We start from the raw sequence: 18,920 nt of genomic DNA, 5'->3' as shown, positions 1-18,920 counted from the left end.
TTGGGAGCAGCTGAATGAGTGTGTTAGTGGTTTTGATGCACGAGACCGGGTTATAGTGATGGGTGATTTGAATGCAAAGGTGAGTAATGTGGCAGTTGAGGGAATAATTGGTATACATGGGGTGTTCAGTGTTGTAAATGGAAATGGTGAAGAGCTTGTAGATTTATGTGCTGAAAAAGGACTGATGATTGGGAATACCTGGTTTAAAAAGCGATATACATAAGTATACTTATGTAAGTAGGAGAGATGGCCAGAGAGCGTTATTGGATTACGTGTTAATTGACAGGCGTGCGAAAGAGAGACTTTTGGATGTTAATGTGCTGAGAGGTGCAATTGGAGGGATGTCTGATCATTATCTTGTGGAGGCTAAGGTGAAGATTTGTATGGGTTTTCAGAAAAGAAGAGTGAATGTTGGGGTGAAGAGGGTGGTGAGAGTAAGTGAGCTTGGGAAGGAGACTTGTGTGAGGAAGTACCAGGAGAGACTGAGTACAGAATGGAAAAAGGTGAGAACAATGGAAGTAAGGGGAGTGGGGGAGGAATGGGATGTATTTAGGGAATCAGTGATGGATTGCGCAAAAGATGCTTGTGGCATGAGAAGAGTGGGAGGTGGGTTGATTAGAAAGGGTAGTGAGTGGTGGGATGAAGAAGTAAGAGTATTAGTGAAAGAGGAGAGGCATTTGGACAATTTTTGCAGGGAAAAAATGCAATTGAGTGGGAGATGTATAAAAGAAAGAGACAGGAGGTCAAGAGAAAGGTGCAAGAGGTGAAAAAAAGGGCAAATGAGAGTTGGGGTGAGAGAGTATCATTAAATTTTAGGGAGAATAAAAAGATGTTCTGGAAGGAGGTAAATAAAGTGCGTAAGACAAGGGAGCAAATGGGAACTTCAGTGAAGGGCGCAAATGGGGAGGTGATAACAAGTAGTGGTGATGTGAGAAGGAGATGGAGTGAGTATTTTGAAGGTTTGTTGAATGTGTTTGATGATAGAGTGGCAGATATAGGGTGTTTTGATCGAGGTGGTGTGCAAAGTGAGAGGGTTAAGGAAAATGATTTGGTAAACAGAGAAGAGGTAGTGAAAGCTTTGCGGAAGATGAAAGCCGGCAAGGCAGCAGGTTTGGATGGTATTGCAGTGGAATTTATTAAAAAAGGAGGTGACTGTATTGTTGACTGGTTGGTAAGGTTATTTAATGTATGTATGACTCATGGTGAGGTGCCTGAGGATTGGCGGAATGCGTGCATAGTGCCATTGTACAAAGGCAAAGGGGATAAGAGTGAGTGCTCAAATTACAGAGGTATAAGTTTGTTGAGTATTCCTGGTAAATTATATGGGAGGGTATTGATTGAGAGGGTGAAGGCATGTACAGAGCATCAGATTGGGGAAGAGCAGTGTGGTTTCAGAAGTGGTAGAGGATGTGTGGATCAGGTGTTTGCTTTGAAGAATGTATGTGAGAAATACTTAGAAAAGCAAATGGATTTGTATGTAGCATTTATGGATCTGGAGAAGGCATATGATAGAGTTGATAGAGATGCTCTGTGGAAGGTATTAAGAATATATGGTGTGGGAGGAAAGTTGTTAGAAGCAGTGAAAAGTTTTTATCGAGGATGTAAGGCATGTGTACGTGTAGGAAGAGAGGAAAGTGATTGGTTCTCAGTGAATGTAGGTTTGCGGCAGGGGTTTGTGATGTCTCCATGGTTGTTTAATTTGTTTATGGATGGGGTTGTTAGGGAGGTAAATGCAAGAGTTTTGGAAAGAGGGGCAAGTATGAAGTCTGTTGGGGATGAGAGAGCTTGGGAAGTGAGTCAGTTGTTGTTCGCTGATGATACAGCGCTGGTGGCTGATTCATGTGAGAAACTGCAGAAGCTGGTGACTGAGTTTGGTAAAGTGTGTGGAAGAAGAAAGTTAAGAGTAAATGTGAATAAGAGCAAGGTTATTAGGTACAGTAGGGTTGAGGGTCAAGTCAAATGGGAGGTGAGTTTGAATGGAGAAAAACTGGAGGAAGTGAAGTGTTTTAGATATCTGGGAGTGGATCTGGCAGCGGATGGAACCATGGAAGCGGAAGTGGATCATAGGGTGGGGGAGGGGGCGAAAATTCTGGAAGCCTTGAAGAATGTGTGGAAGTCGAGAACATTATCTCGGAAAGCAAAAATGGGTATGTTTGAAGGAATGGTGGTTCCAACAATGTTGTATGGTTGCGAGGCGTGGGCTATGGATAGAGTTGTGCGCAGGAGGATGGATGTGCTGGAAATGAGATGTTTGAGGACAATGTGTGGTGTGAGGTGGTTTGATCGAGTAAGTAACGTAAGGGTAAGAGAGATGTGTGGAAATAAAAAGAGCGTGGTTGAGAGAGCAGAAGAGGGTGTTTTGAAGTGGTTTGGGCACATTGAGAGGATGAGTGAGGAAAGATTGACCAAGAGGATATATGTGTCGGAGGTGGAGGGAACGAGGAGAAGAGGGAGACCAAATTGGAGGTGGAAAGATGGAGTGAAAAAGATTTTGTGTGATCGGGGCCTGAACATGCAGGAGGGTGAAAGGAGGGCAAGGAATAGAGTGAATTGGAGCGATGTGGTATACCGGGGTTGACGTGCTGTCAGTGGATTGAATCAAGGCATGTGAAGCGTCTGGGGTAAACCATGGAAAGCTGTGTAGGTATGTATATTTGCGTGTGTGGACGTATATATATACATGTGTATGGGGGGGGGGGGGGGGGGGCCATTTCTTTTGTCTGTTTCCTTGCGCTACCTCGCAAACGCGGGAGACAGCGACAAAGTATAATAATAAAAAAAAAAAAAAAAACACTGAGATGTTTATTGTGCACCCCTTGAGACTCAAGTGGCCCGACAACTGCTAGATATACTAGTAAAAATTGGTCAGTCTTTCACTTGGGAAGTCAGATGCAAAAAGCAGATACAAGCTTGTGATTTCTGGCATCTTGTTATATACAGTCCCTTGAAATTCTTCAACCCATTTTAATTCTCCTCCTCCTAATACTTGTTCTCTTTCTTGCTGAATAAATTCCTCGCAAACGCGGGAGACAGCGACAAAGTATAATAATAAAAAAAAAAAAAAACCAATGAGATGTTTATTGTGCACCCCTTGAGACTCAAGTGGCCCGACAACTGCTAGATATACTAGTAAAAATTGGTCAGTCTTTCACTTGGGAAGTCAGATGCAAAAAGCAGATACAAGCTTGTGATTTCTGGCATCTTGTTATATACAGTCCCTTGAAATTCTTCAACCCATTTTAATTCTCCTCCTCCTAATACTTGTTCTCTTTCTTGCTGAATAAATTCCATCTCCCAATTCAGACCAGTGCATCATTTCTGAGTGGGTACACAGTAACTTAGTCAATTTGAATGGAGCTAAAACACAATTTCAACCTATATTTCTATCTTGGTCAAACATTTCTCAGTTATATACATAAAAAAAGAGAACAAAATATGGGCATAACCATATAGTTGGTTCTGCTTCTCTGTTTCCTAGTGCAAATTTCTCTCTGGCTGTTTCACTGCAGCAGCTGTTGATGATAGGTCTTTCCCCTCCTAACCCATTGAAAATGGTTTCTCAGGGTTCTGTCCTATTGTTCTGAATAAATTATCTTTCTTCTTCAAACACTATTTACTCATCCTCATATTTCTCCTTGATTTGATTTATGCCTGTATCACTGAGAAGTTTATTGTACACCTCATACTTCTCATCCTGTGAGTGGTAGTGCAAAAAGATTAGAAATCACATATGGTCTTTGTCCAACTCCAGTGGTCTGATAATCAATACACAAATTAGTAAAAATTGATTCATCGTATAAGCTATCAGTCTTTCACATGGTAAGTTTTACCAATTAGATGCAAAATGTGGATACATTCTTGGAATTTTGGAATTTCTGTTATCTTGTTATAAAGTCCCTTTACATACATCAACCCCTTTTAAACTCTCCCCCTCCTTCTTCTAACACTTGCTCTCATTCTTCTAGATCACATTCCATTTCTCAATTCATACCACTGCAACACAGCAGAATACAAAGCAACTTAGTTAACCTGAATGGAGCTCACACACAATTTCTACCTATATTTCCATTTCTCTTGTTCATATTTCAGATGAAATATACTAATGAAATTTATGTTTATACCAACAGTTTATTGTTTTCTATGTATCTTGTCAGTAATCTCTAACAGAGAAGATGGGCATTTTCTATGTTAACGATCAACATTCTTCTCTTATGGTACTAATATCAATGCATCCATTGCACAAAAAGATTTAAAAGGGTGAGATATTCCATTTACATCCACATAACTTAACCTGGTGAAGTCTTTCAGAGACTTCCTCCACAGCCTAGGATAGATATAAGCTTCTGGGATGGGTTGATGGTCAACCAAGCTGTTGGATGGCATAGCACACCCACATTGCCTCACTGGTGAAGTACATTTTGCAGGAAATTGTCCAGTGCCCTTTATCTTATCTCCTGTGCATCCCTTTGTGTTTCTGATGACAGCAGGCAAGGTGTTTAAGTCCTGGGCCCTGCATGTTACATCTTTAAATTTCACATGTATTTTACAGGAGCTTCCAAGCCGGTTGTGCTAATATGATGTTATTTCTGAGGGTACATGTTGCAACCCTGGTGAATATCTAGAGAAATCTACTCTTATAGACTGGGGTGGGCCCATCACTTCAAGGATATTCTCAGTATGGATGAAGATTTACCTCTCCCACCTGTGCTCCATAGAGTATAGCCTCAGAGGTTTCAGCTATTCCTTGTAACTCACTTCCTTTACCATATTAACATGAGCTGAGAAAGCTGTTTGGATTTTTATCTAAAAATGTAGATAATATATAACTTTAATGGTAGGATTATGAGGGAGAAGGAATATGTGAGACAAGATAATACTAAAAGCAATCTAAAATAACAATAAATACATAATGATAATTAGCTCATATGAATGCTTCAGATGACATGTGATGTCAAGTTATCTGCAAGATTTTAATTCAGCCAGATTCCATGGAAGCAATGCAGTATCCAGAGGAGCCGACTTCGAAATAACAATGGAAATTAGCTATTCCTTGATCCCAATGAAAGTTAACCTCATTTCAATAAAGCACAATGAGTTTGTAAATTGATTTTCAAACTTAATACAGCTCTAGACATTCTAAACAGGTGCCAGGTGTATGTTTATCTTTGGCTATCTGCAGGACATTCCTGAATTATTTGAAGATGCCTTTGGCACCCTTCCTGTTCTAGCTGACAGATTCTGACAAAAGTGGTACTGTACCCATCAATTCCTTATGTTTTGAACTGTAATGAAGTGTGTTTTTAACCCACAATTTCCTATATTCAAAGCACTGTCTACCTTACAAGGACTTATACACTGTGGGACTAAGAGGCACTAAAAAAACCCACACTCTATCAATTCTACAGAGCGCAAGGAATTCAGTAGTACCACTTTTGCAAAATCCTCTGATTAATTCCATTTCGTGAATTTCTTTCAAGATCAGCAAGACAACGCAACACCATGCTACCCAGTCTCTGAGAAATGGGTGCAATTCATGTGAAAAAAATTCTCTTACAAAACAAAATAACATATGAGAAAACAAAACAACTTATTAGCATGTAATATATTCCTCAACTTACCCCATGAGAAATGATTTAGTGAGCACATCACTAAGATGGCACTATTCTCTACACTATCTGATGATGACACATCTTGCTAGGTGTATGTGATTCTTTTTATATATTAGCAAAACCCCACCAACTACTAACCACCTATATCTCTGATGTCTGTTCCCAAATGAAACTCCTTCAGTCGGATGGTTGCACCAAGAGAGTCTCCATAACCAGTGAATTCTAGTGCCACTTCTTAGACTTTACTGCCTGCCTCACCCTTTACAGGCCAACAGGAGGGGGGAAAGTCTAACGCGGAGTTTGTAGAGACTCCTACATAATGTTCCTAACATCAACTTCTCCTTAACGCCTCCGCTACTAATGCCTCATACATATCCAAACTTGTTCCATATGTCTCCACAGCTTTTGATGATGCATCCAGTAAGAAATTTCATTTTGGCATTGTTTATTTGGTATTTAGTGGCATTCAACGATTAAAGAAACCTACTAAATCCCTCATCATTCATATCAACCCACATTTAGAGGCATTCAATGTTTAAGGAAACCTACTAAATCCCTCATCATTCATACCAACCCACATTATGATAGAATGCAGGAAGGATTATCAATTCTCATACATATGCTTCATAATGGTTTATGATGGTGGAATTATCAATCCAGTCATATACCTCTTCTTCAGAGGTAATGCGTGAGGGCTCTTCGTTTCAAGAGGTAAACTGTGAGCTTAAATGTCTATGGACATCAGAAGTGGTATAGAGCCCCTTATACAGTAATTCAATTTCTATACCATCTTTATAGACAACTAAACTCACCCAAGAATTAACAAAACCAATCAAAACTTCACATAACCTAATGAGGGAGCTGAAATTTACTTAACATTCCTTATCATAGCAGGTGCTACACCTAAAATCTCACCTTCTCTATCAAGTCTACATTGTGCAAGGATTCAAATGGTACCACTTTCATCAAAATCTGTTAATCAGAGAACATGCATCTATTTCCATAAAATATCCCTTCATCACAATCTACCAATACGATCAGCTGCTCAACACTTAGGCACCTACCAGCATTTTCTCTTAGTATCAACCAATATTTTGACCTGAACCAACCAACACTTTAGCCCCTTCTGATCAACACTTCAGCTCCTTCTCTATCTACCTCTGATGCCAGTTCCCTAAAGGAACTCCCATCAAGGGGTACCACGGCAATAGTCTCTCCACTTATCCCTGACCTTACATGCCTCCCTGACATCCAATGTTCTTCCCCTCCAGGATTCTTCCACTCTATTTGCCCATGTCACAGGAGGTCTTCCTCTCACACCAACCCCTTTAACTGTACTACCATACTCTCTCCTTCTAAATCCCAGTCTTGCAATCTTTCAACATGTCCAAACTATCTAAAAGTATTATGTTCTACCTACTCTACCATTCCACAATTCATTCTCTTTGCATTCCCTGCCACACCACGTCTCTCATGCATCCCTTCACTTCATTTTTCATTCTATCTGCTCACACGACATGCTCTTAAACAGCTCATTTCCATAACCTGGATTCTTGACCTCTGACTCACTCTACGTCCATTTTTTGGCTGCATAGATTAGACTATGCTGTCCTTAATCCTCTCTTCACTTTTATACTTACACCTCTACCCTTCATTATCATATGAAGGGACCCAATGACTATTCTTCCCTAAGCTGATCTCTCCCTTATCACTCCTTCAATATCAATAAACTTACCTAAGACAGCTCCTAAATACTTAAATTTCTTGCCTCTTCCAGTCTTTCTTCCCCCATTTCTTAAGCACAATTTAGTAACCTTCATTCTGTGGTTTCTGTACATTACATGACAGAGACTGTGTGTGAACGAATGTGGCTTTCTTTGACTTTTCCTGGCGCTACCTCGCTGAAGGAGGGGGATGCTATTTCCTGTGTGGCGGGATAGCGACAGGAATGGATGAGAGCAAGTAAGTATGAATATCTACATGTGTATGTATATGTGCACTTTGTAAAGCAAACCTTCATAGATAAAAAAAAAAAAAAAAATGTGCACATGTGTACATGAGTGGATGGACCATTCTTTGTCTGTTTCCTGGTGCTACCTCGCTAATGTGAGAAACGGCAATCAAGTACAATAAATAAAAGGTTTTCAGAAAAGAAGAGAGAATGTTGGGGTGAAGAGAGGTGAAGAGAGTGGTGAGAGTAAGTGAGCTCGGGAAGGAGACTTGTGTGAGGAAGTACCATGAGAGACTGAGTACAAAATGGAAAAAGGTGAGAACAATGGACGTAAGGGGAGTTGGGGAGGAATGGAATGTATTTAAGGAAGCAGTGATGGCTTGTGCAAGGGATGCTTGTGGCATGAGAAGCGTGGGAGGTGGGCAGATTAGAAAGGTTAGCGAGTGGTGGGATGAAGAAGTAAGATTATTAGTGAAAGAAAAGAGAGGCATTTAGATTTTTGCAGGGAAATAAAGCAAATGACTGGGAGATGCATAAAAGAAAGAGGCAGGAGGTCAAGAGAAAGGTGCAATTGGCAAAAAAGAGGGCAAATGAGAATTGGGGTGAAGAGTTGGGGTGAGAGTATCGTTAAATTTTAGGGAGAATAAAAAGATGCTTGGGAAGGAGGTAAATAAAGTGCATAAGACAAGGGAACAAATGGGAACATCAGTGAAGGGGCTAATGGGGAGGTGATAACAAGTAGTGGTGTGGTGATGTGAGAAGATGGAGTGAGTATTTTGAAGGTTTGTTGAATGTGTTTGATGATAGAGCGGCAGATATAGGGGGTTTTGGTCGAGGTGGTGTGCAAAGTGAAAGGGTTAGGGAGAATCATTTGGTAAACAGAGAAGAGGTAGTAAGAGCTTTGTGGAAGATGAAAGCCGGCAAGGCAGTGGGTTTGGATGGTACTGCAGAGGAATTTATTAAAAAAGGGGGGTGACTGTGTTGATGACTGGTTGGTAAGGTTATTTAATGTATGTATGACTCATGGTGAGGTGCCTGAGGATTGGCGGAATGGCTTGCATAGTGCCATTGTACAAAAGCAAAGGGGATAAAAGTGAGTGCTCAAATTACAGAAATATAAGTTTGGTGAGTATCCCTGGGGATGGGGAGAAAGAATACTTCCCACATATTCCCTGCGTGTCGTAGAAGGCGACTAAAAGGGGAGGGAGCGGGGGGCTGGAAATCCTCCTCTCTCGTTTTTTTTAATTTTCCAAAAGAAGGAAGAGAGAAGGGGGCCAGGTGAGGATGTTCCCTCAAAGGCCCAGTCCTCTGTTCTTAACGCTACCTCGCTAACGCGGGAAATGGCGAATAGTTTGAAAGAAAAGAAAAAGAGTATTCCTGGGAAATTATATGGGAGGGTATTGATTGAGAGGGTGACGGCATGTAAAAAGCATCAGATTGGGGAAGAGAAGTGTGGTTTCAGAAGTGGTAGAGGATGTGTGGATCAGGAGTTTGCTTTGAAGAATGTATGTGAGAAATACTAGAAAAGCAAATGGATTTGTATGTAGCATTTATGGATCTGGAGAAGACATATGATACAGTTGATAGAGATGCTCTGTGGAAGGTATTAAGAATATATGGTGTGGGAGGTGAGTTGTTAGAAGCAGTGAAAAGTTTTTATTGAGGATGTAAAGCACGTGTACATGTAGGAAGAGAGGAAAGTGATTGGTTCTCAGTGAATGTTGGTTTGCGGCAGGGGTGTGTGATGTCTCCATGGTTGTTTAACTTGTTTAAGGATGGGTTGTTAGGAAGGTGAATGCAAAAGTTTTAGAAAGAGGGGCAAGTTTGCAGTCTGTTGTGGATGAGAGAGCTTGGGAAGTAAGTCAATTGTTGAAGTAAGTCGGTTGTTGTTCGGTGATGATACAGCACTGGTGATTGATTCGGGTGAGAAACTGCAGAAGCTGGTGACTGAGTTTGGTATAGTGTGTGAAAGAAAGCTCAAAGTAAATGTGAATAAGAGCAAGGTTATTAGGTACAGTAGGGTTAAGGGACAAAACAATTGGGAGGTAAGTTTGAATGGAAAAAACTGGAGGAAGTGATGTGTTTTAGATATCTTGGAGTGGATTTGGCAGCAGATGGAATCATGGAAGCAGAAGTGAATCATAGGGTGGGGGAGGGGGCGAATGTTCTGGGAGCGTTGAAGAATATGTGCAAGTCGAGATCGTTATCTTGGAAACCAATGCTGTCAATGGATTGAACTGGGGCATGTGAAGCATCTGGGGTAAACCATGGAAAGTTTTGTGGAGCCTGGATGTGGAACGGGAGTTGTGGTTTTGGAGCATCATACATGACAGCTAGAGACTGAGTGTGAATGAATATGGCCTTTGTTGTCTTTTCCTAGCACTACCTCGCACACGTGGGTGAAGGGGGTTGGTATTTCATGTGTGGCGGGGTGGCGATGGGAATGAATAAAGGCAGAGAGTATGAATTATGTACATGTGTATATATGTATATGTCTGTGTGTGTGTATATATATATGTATACGTTGAGATGCATAGGTATGTATATGTGCGTGTGTGGACGTGTATGTATATACATGTGTATGTGGGTGGGTTGGGCCATTCTTTCATCTGTTTCCTTGTGCTACCTCGCTAACGTGGGAGACAGCGACAAAGTAAAATAAATATAAAATAAAAAAATGATTTGGAATGAGGTAAATAAAGTGTGTAAGACAAGGGAACAAATGGGAACATCACTGAGGGGGGTTAATGGGGAGGTGATAACAAGTAGTGGTAGTGTGAGAAGGAGATGGAGTGAGTATTTTGAAGGTTTGTTGAAAGTGTTTGATGATAGAGTGGCAGATTTAGGGTGTTTTGGTCGATGTGGTGTGCAAAGTGAGAGGGTTAGGGAGAATAATTTGGTAAACAGAGAGGAGGTAGTAAAAGCTTTGCAGAAGATGAAAGCCTGCAAGGCAGCGGGTTTGGATGGTATTGCAGTGGAATTTATTAAAAAAGGGGGTGACTGTATTTTTGACAGTTTGGTAAGATTATTCAATTTATGTATGACTCATGGTAAGGTGCCTGAGGATTGGCAGAATGCTTGCATAGAGCCATTGTACAAAGGCAAAGGGGATAAAAGTGAGTGCTCAAATTACAGAGGTATAACTTTGGTGAATATTCTTGGCAAACAATATGGGAGGGTATTGATTGAGAGGGTGAAGGCATGTACATAACATCAGATTGGGGAAGAGCAGTGTGGTTTCAGAAGTGGTAGAAGATGTGTGGATCAGGTGTTTGCTTTGAAGAATGTATGTGAGAAATACTTAGAAAAGCAAAAGGATTTGTATGTAGCATTTATGGATCTGGTGAAGGCATATGACAGAGTTGATAGAGATGCTCTGTGGAAGGTATTAAGAATATATGGCGTGGGAGGAAAGTTGTTAGAAGCAGTGAAAAGTTTTTATCGAGGATGTAAGGCATGTGTAAGTGTAGGAAGAGATAAAAGTGATTGGTTCTCAGTGAATGTTGGTATGCGGTAAGGGAGTGTGATGTCTACATGGTTGTTTAATTTGTTTAAGGATGGGGTTGTTAGGGATGTGAATGCAAGAGTTTTGGAAAGAGGGGCAAGTATGCTGTCTGTTGTGGATGAGAGAGCTTGGGAAGTGAGTCAGTTGTTGTTCACTGATGATACAGCACTGGTGGCTGATTCGGGTGAGAAACCGCAGAAGCTGGAGACTGAGTATGGCAAAATGTGTGAAAGAAGAAAGCTGAGAGTAAATGTGAATAAGAGCAAGATTATTAGGTACAGTAGGGTTGAGGGACAAGTCAACTGGGAGGTATGTTTGAATGGAGAAAAACTGGAGGAAGTGAATTCTTTTGGATATCTGGGAGTGGATTTGGCAGCGGATGGAACCATGGAAGCGGAAGTGGATCATGGGGTGAGGGAGGGGGCGAATGTTCTGGGAGCGTTGAAGAATATGTGCAAGTCGAGATCATTATCTTGGAAACCAAAAATGATAATGCTTGAAGGAATAGTGGTTCCAACAATGATACATGGTTGTGAAGCGTGGGCTATAGATAGAATTGGGCAGAGGTGGGTGGATGTGCTGGAAATGAGATGTTTGAGGACAATATGTGGTGTGAGGTGGTTTGATCGAGTAAGTAATAATAAGGAAAGAGAGATGTGTGGTAATAAAAACAGTGTGGTTGAGAGAGCAGAAGAGGGTGTTTTGAAATGGTTTGGTTACATGGAGAGAATGAGTGAGGAAAGATTGACCAAGAGGATATATGTGTCAGAGGTGGAGGGAACGAGAAGTGGGAGACCAAATTGGAGGTGGAAAAATGGAGTGAAGAAGATTTTGAGTGATCGGGGCCTGAACATGCAGGAGGGTGAAAGTCATACAAGGAATAGAGTGAATTGGAACAATGTGGTATACCAGGGTCGACGTGCTGTCAATGGATTGAACCAGGGCATGTGAAGCGTCTGGGGTAAACCATGGAAAGTTCTGTGGGGCCTGGATGTGGAAAGGGATCTGTGGTTTCGGTGCATTATTACACGACAGCTGGAGACAGTGTGAACGAATGTGGCTTTCTTTGACTTTTCCTGGCGCTACCTCGCTGAAGGAGGGGGATGCTATTTCCTGTGTGGCGGGATAGCGACAGGAATGGATGAGAGCAAGTAAGTATGAATATCTACATGTGTATGTATGTGGTTGGGCCATTCTTTCATCTGTTTCCTTGTGCTACCTCGCTAATGTGAGAAACGGCAATCAAGTACAATAAATAAAAGGTTTTCAGAAAAGAGGAGTGAATGTTGGGGTGAAGAAGGTGGTGAGAGTAAGTGAGCTTGGGAAGGAGACCTGTGTGGGGAAGTACCAGGAGAGACTGTGTACAGAATGGAAAAAGGTGAGAACAATGGAAGTAAGGGGAGTGGGGGAGGAATGGGATGTATTTAGGGAATCAGTGATGGATTGCGCAAAAGATGCTTGTGGCATGAGAAGAGTGGGAGGTGGGCTGTTTAGAAAGGGTAGTGAGTGGTGGGATGAAGAAGTAAGAGTATTAGTGAAAGAGAAGAGAGAGGCATTTGGACGATTTTTGCAGGGAAAAAATGCAATTGAGTGCGAGAAGTATAAAAGAAAGAGACAGGAGGTCAAGAGAAAGGTGCAAGAGGTGAAAGAAAGGGCAAATGAGAGTTGGGGTGAGAGACTATCAGTAAATTTTAGGGAGAATAAAAAGATGTTCTGGAAGGAGGTAAATAGGGTGCGTAAGACAAGGAAGCAAATGGGAACTTCAGTGAAGGGCGTAAATGGGGAGGTGATAACAAGTAGCGGTGATGTGAGAAGGAGATGGAATGAGTATTTTGAAGGTTTGTTGAATGTGTCTGATGACAGAGTGGCAGATATAGGGTGTTTTGGTCGAGGTGGTGTGCAAAGTGAGAGGGTTAGGGAAAATGATTTGGTAAACAGAGAAGAGGTAGTAAAAGCTTTGCGGAAGATGAAAGCCGGCAAGGCAGCAGGTTTGGATGGTATTGCAGTGGAATTTATTAAAAAAGGGGGTGACTGTATTGTTGACTGGTTGGTAAGGTTATTTAATGTATGTATGACTCATGGTGAGGTGCCTGAGGATTGGCGGAATGCGTGTATAGTGCCATTGTACAAAGGCAAAGGGGATAAGAGTGAGTGCTCAAATTACAGAGGTATAAGTTTGTTGAGTATTCCTGGGGATGGGGAGAAAGAATACTTCCCACATATTCCCTGCGTGTCGTAGAAGGCGACTAAAAGGGGAGGGAGCGGGGGGCTGGAAATCCTCCTCTCTCGTTTTTTTTAATTTTCCAAAAGAAGGAAGAGAGAAGGGGGCCAGGTGAGGATGTTCCCTCAAAGGCCCAGTCCTCTGTTCTTAACGCTACCTCGCTAACGTGGGAGACAGCGACAAAGTATAATAATAAAAAAAAAAAAAAATGTGCATGTCTGATTTCTGACAAATCAATCAGCTCACTAACCTAACACATCTCAAATAACTTATGTAATTCAAACGTTCTGCTTCTCTGTTTCCTAGAAAGGAGATTGCTCTAACCCTTTAACCGTGCCACAGTAGCTTTTGACGAGTCTTCCCCTCCTATCCTATCAAAAGTGGTGTTTCTCAGGATTCTGTCCTATTGTTCTGAATAAATTATCTTTCTTCTTCAAACACTATTTACTCATCCTCATATTTCTCCTTGATTTGATTTATGCCTGTATCACTGAGAAGTTTATTGTACACCTCATACTTCTCATCCTGTGAGTGGTAGTGCAAAAAGATTAGAAATCACATATGGTCTTTGTCCAACTCCAGTGGTCCTGATAATCAATACACAAATTAGTAAAAAATTGATTCATCGTATAAGCTATCAGTCTTTCACATGGTAAGTTTTACCAATTAGATGCAAAATGTGGATACATTCTTGGAATTTTGGAATTTCTGTTATCTTGTTATAAAGTCCCTTTACATACATAACCCCCTTTTAAACTCTCCCCCTCCTTCTTCTAACACTTGCTCTCATTCTTCTAGATCACATTCCATTTCTCAATTCATACCACTGCAACACAGCAGAATACAAAGCAACTTAGTTAACCTGAATGGAGCTCACACAATTTCTACCTATATTTCCATTTCTCTTGTTCATATTTCAGATGAAATATACTAATGAAATTTATGTTTATACCAACAGTTTTATTTGTTTTCTATGTATCTTGTCAGTAATCTCTAACAGAGAAGATGGGCATTTTCTATGTTAACGATCAACATTCTTCTACTTATGGTACTAATATCAATGCATCCATTGCACAAAAAGATTTAATAGGTGAGATATTCCATTTACATCCACATAACTTAACCTGGTGAAGTCCTTTCAGAGACTTCCTCCACAGCCTAGGATAGATATAAGCTTCTGGGATGGGTTGATGGTCAACCAAGCTGTTGGATGGCATAGCACACCCACATTGCCTCACTGTGAAGTACATTTTGCAGGAAATTGTCCAGTGCCCTTTATCTTAACTCCTGTGCATCCCTTTGTGTTTCTGATGACAGCAGGCAGGTGTTTAAGTCCTGGGCCCTGCATGTTACATCTTTAAATTTCACATGTATTTTACAGGAGCTTCCAAGCCGGTTGTGCTAATATGATGTTATTTCTGAGGGTACATGTTGCAACCCTGGTGAATATCTAGAGAAATCTACTCTTATAGACTGGGGTGGGCCCATCACTTCAAGGATATTCTCAGTAATGGATGAAGATTTACCTCTCCCACCTGTGCTCCATAGAGTATAGCCTCAGAGGTTTCAGCTATTCCTTGTAACTCACTTCCTTACCATATTAACATGAGCTGAGAAAGCTGTTTGGATTTTTATCTAAAAATGTAGATAATATATAACTTTAATGGTAGGATTATGAGGGAGAAGGGAATATGTGAGACAAGATAATACTAAAAGCAATCTAAAATAACATAAATTAAATAAACAAATAAATAAATAAATAAACAAATAAATAAATAAACAAATAAATAAATAAATAAATAAATAAATAAATAAACAAATAAATAAATAAACAAATAAATAAATAAATAAATAAATAAATAAACAAATAAATAAATAAATAAATAAATAAACAAATAAATAAATAAATAAATAAATAAATAAATATATAGGATGTGAATATAAAATCATAATCACATTTGGAGCAGTGGTATTTTTATATGCATTCATTAGTTGATCATCATTAATGATCTTGGTTAATCCAAATTAGTACTATCATTGTTCATTGATGACAGAACATTCAATGATAGTTTGATGATTTATTCACCTTCAATCAAGTCTACAGCAACTTTACTGACGAACACAGATGTCAGCCCATCCATAATCCAATAATTGATGGCTAGTTACAATATATATTCAACTTCAGTTGTCAAGTTATATGTAAAAAACTTAATCATCTCAGTATCAATCTGCCCATCCAAAAAAATAAAAACATCTGTCGATACAAGTCTCAGCCCATCCTTATGAACATAATCACCTTAAGGCAGTGGTGATAAGACAAAGACTGAAAGGCTATTTGATGATGTATTCATCCATTTATCATTTATAACTACCTCAGGACCCACTTTTTTTTACGAGTCCTGGTGTTTCCTAGGACCTTTTTACAGGCTCCTGTAATCCAATATTGCATTACTTCCAATCGGAAATGGAAACTCCTTGAGTGAGTGACAAGATTTTTGATGAAACTGTAATCTCAGTTATACAGCCTCACCAAAGATGGCTTTACACTCGTGGTGCAACCTCAAGCTGGCAGGGCCCAGTATCATCTGATGATCTATTCATATTCAACATCATACATGATCACAGGAGTATATAAAAAAAGGAAATTAAACTTTTAAATCCAACTAATAATATCACAATACAAGTCTTAATCAAAGAATATATACATCAGATGCAATAAGGACATGCAAAAAAGGGTACTTAAATACATGTGAATAGTAGCTACATAAAAAAAAAAATAAGTCAGAAGAGGTCAAGACCTGTCAAAAAATGAGCTGCCATCATGTTTAGTTGGATAAACTACAGACATGTCAGGAGTGAGCCACCACACATCTCTGGGAGTGAAACGTCAAAGTTTGTCAGTGAATATGCTTGCCATCCTTATTATCAATACAGCAATTTTGAGAAATTAGTGATGACTGATATTGGAGAGAACTTACTGGATGAAAGAATTATATAAATGTAAATGTATTATACAATACCATATGGAAAACAATTCACTTTACTGTAAATCTCATATGCAGCTTTCTGTAAAAAAAATTATGAGGCATTTATTTGGAAGATGACAGAATTAATGATATTGGTGCCAATGGATTCTTTACAATGTGGATGGTTTATACATATTGTAAGTTTTTAGGTGTAGCACCTCCAGCTCTATTTGTTTAAACTTCTCATAAAGTAGATAAGGCTTTGAAGTAGAAGGAAATTGTGGGGTAAAAACATGAAAAATAAAGATGCTACTTTTACAGGTGTCATGTTTTAGTTTTTCTCTAATGAAATTTCTATTGCTAATATAATGAATAATATAAGTGTGGAACTTTGCTTTAATACACTTTAAAACTATCTTTCAATAGTGAATGAGTCATGAAGGATGGGAAAAATGTGGGGATAAGCAATACTACTACAATAAAGTAAAATGTGGACATCAAATCAAATGCACTTTTAACCTTAAAAGACTGAATTTGTGAAGATGTTCTCAATATCTTTATATATTTTTGTGAAAACATGTACTACTAGTACCTCTCTTATCTGCCATGTTGTCATCATTCAGATGACATTATAAACAGTAAGTACAAAAATATACATATAGAGACTTAAGAATCTGACCCTGAGTGGGAGGGATCTCATAAAGATTAAACTGAGCCCTAAATCTATGCTCAACTGATCCAACATATCTGCAAAACTTGGATTAAATCTGAATCAAACATTATGATGCATAATGACATTACCTGAAATATATAAAGTTTAATAAGCATTTCTACAATCTAAAGGTACATCTTTTATGTTATATCACAGATTCTTTCACTTCGTACATCACAAAAAAGTATAAAGCTCTAAAAACTGAATAAGTGCCTAGTGGATGTTTCTTGTAAACTGTTCACAGAATGGGCACTTTCTCTGTCTGCAATGAATGTGAAAAGAATGCAATACTTAAATTATCAACTATTGCTTTAGTGTGTTCTTATCCCACAATTTCCCCTGGCCACTTTACAGAAACAGTAATCATTTTCATGAGTCACTTTTTAAGGTATGATATCAAAGTATTTCTCTTATGGAATCCTTTCTGCTACTCTAAGGCATATAAGATTATGGGATTTTGCTTTACAAACCATTTCAAATATCTTTCAATATCACATTGTTTAATAATACTGTAAAATATGGAAATCAAGTACTATGCACTTTTAACATAGCAGGACTACATTAATGATTTTCTCAAAAAAATTTCAAATATTCTTGTGAAATACTTGGAATACTCATCTCCGATATGTTGTTCCATCTGGATGGCAAGGTAACCATCTAACCCTGTGCAGGAGATACCTCATTAGCACTAACTCCAGCCGTAAATTACTGTAAACAACTAAGCTCATCCAACATATTAACAAAATTCAGAGTTAGATTCAAACATCAGAAGGTATGATGGCTTTATCTGGAACACATACAGGAAAAAATAGGAATGTCTACAATCAACGTAGTTTCCTTATTTCATTACATCGTCATTCACTTTGTTATTCAACATAAGAATCGAAGAACTTTGCTAAGCAAGCGCCAGATGAATGCTATTGGTTAGCCATCCGCATACTATCATTTTTCCGAAGAGAGACGGGAGACATTACAAATTGACATGAGAATACCACAGGCGTCATCTTTTGTTCGTTCACTATTTGCAAAATTCGTACGAATGAGAAATATCATTAAAACGTCAACAGTTGATTTTCAGTGTTATTGCCCATTTTCACAACTTCAAAGCCCTCTAAACAAATACAAAACTGACGGAGCTACCTGTGCCACATCTAATATCGAACACCATATATCACTATTAGCCTTAGTTTTAATAGCATGAGTTATCTTCAAGCCTTTCATTACATACAAAAGCCCTAGCATCAACCTGTCTGCTCTATCCTGCACATTTTGACCATACTCATCAAGCAGCAACACAAAGATTCATCAACCCGCCTTCTGCTGCACGCAACGAAAGTATATTTACGCCTCTTCAACACTCTAAACTATACAGAATGAATCTTGTCTACCTGGATATCTACTTTGATAACGCTTTCATGACTTTCAGTTGCAAAAAAATGTCACAAATAGTGTTTACTTGGGTAAGGTTATGCTTACCTATTCATCAACACGAGGAGAAAGAAGTATGAAACTCACTGCCAGTAAAACTTTGAACTTGGCTATGACACGCACCCACTTGATTATCATAATCGTGTTATAATCGCGTTCATTTTGTACGATTTAGAATGCTTTACATATAGCTTTTTATCTCAAATAAATGAGATAAAAGCAATACATAAATAATCACTTTGTACTAAATAAAATCTCGTCAGTCAAACTAAAAATTGTTTTAAGAAACGAGTAATGATTTTTGAGAGAAGTTAGTGCTAATGATCTTAATTTGTCCGTAAATGACTTTCAATCACATACACTAGTGTTAGATTTCACGATTAGTTTTTATAATTATAAAATAGTTCTACGTTCAAATTACGTTCTAGTACTTTTCATTGTTGACATATACTGTATGCCATCAATAACTATGAAAGTATTTTGAGGATAAGATTGGAAACAAGTATCTGTATTTACCTTATGTGCTAT

General features: G+C 39.1%; 1 protein-coding gene across 2 annotated transcripts in view; it reads right to left on the bottom strand.

The window, feature by feature from the left end:
• The window catches only part of RpLP0 (ribosomal protein LP0), a 64,388-nt gene extending 45,907 nt beyond the window's left edge, over positions 1–18,481 (bottom strand). The window contains exon 1 of one of the 2 annotated variants that reach the window (XM_071687483.1): positions 18,441–18,481. The gene's annotated coding sequence lies outside the window, so the exon portion shown is untranslated. Of the gene's footprint in view, positions 1–18,352 lie in introns of both variants that reach the window. The other variant, XM_071687474.1, reaches the window with a different exon arrangement.
• Positions 18,482–18,920: the final 439 nt, after the last annotated feature.

This window comes from Panulirus ornatus, chromosome 3 (assembly GCF_036320965.1).
Source record: "Panulirus ornatus isolate Po-2019 chromosome 3, ASM3632096v1, whole genome shotgun sequence".
NCBI lineage: Eukaryota > Metazoa > Arthropoda > Malacostraca > Decapoda > Palinuridae > Panulirus > Panulirus ornatus.
The sequence above is the reverse complement of the archived record's forward strand: the minus strand, read 5'-3'. Positions and strand labels throughout refer to the sequence as shown.